The sequence below is a fragment of the Fukomys damarensis genome, unplaced genomic scaffold (assembly GCF_012274545.1).
Source record: "Fukomys damarensis isolate Sample0158 unplaced genomic scaffold, DMR_v1.0_HiC HiC_scaffold_18, whole genome shotgun sequence".
Classification (NCBI taxonomy): domain Eukaryota; kingdom Metazoa; phylum Chordata; class Mammalia; order Rodentia; family Bathyergidae; genus Fukomys; species Fukomys damarensis.
This window is the reverse complement of record NW_022900930.1, coordinates 12,284,126-12,284,845: the sequence shown is the minus strand read 5'-3', so window position 1 is coordinate 12,284,845 and position 720 is coordinate 12,284,126.

The window sequence follows — 720 nt, the reverse complement described above, 5'->3', positions numbered from 1 at the left end:
CGCCGCTCGAGCACCCCCGCGCGGGCCGCCGCCCCCACGTCCCCTTAAAGGGAGATCTGAACCGGACTGGGAAGGAGTGGGGACGAGCAAATACGATTTTATAGCAACAGGGTTTGGAATCACTCTCTCCCCTTTTCCTCCGCGCCCCCCGGGATTAAACCTAGAATATTGCACTGAACAATTTTTCACTGCACTTTCAATTTCTTTATTTTGTGACAGGTTCTCGCTAAGTTGCTAAATTGAATTTGCCAAACTGCTACCTCAACTTCTCAAAGTGCTGGGATTATAAACGGGAACCTCCCACTCCCACAGCTCTGGAAACAGTTTAAAAACAAAAACAAAAACAACACTTTGTAATCAGGAAACTGAGGCAGAAAGATGAGAGACAGACGGAGACAGAGACAGAGACAGACAGAATGGGGTGGTCTTGTCTTTGCGCTGCAGACCCCACCTCTTAATTCCAGGGCACCCTCTACAAGTTTAAGGTCCCAGACTGGAAACCCGCGCCAGGTCGAACCGGGACCACAGGGCTTGAGGTTATCTGGAGCCAGCCCCAGCCCCGGGGCAGCTCGCGGGAACACGTGGGTCCGGCCAGGCTCGGTCTCGCTCGGGTCCCCGGCCTGTCCTCTCCTTGCATTCGAACACCCGAATTCCTGCACAAAGTGGCGGCTCCGCGCGCACCAGCAAACCCGACGGCGAATGTGTGGGCGGCAGTGACGC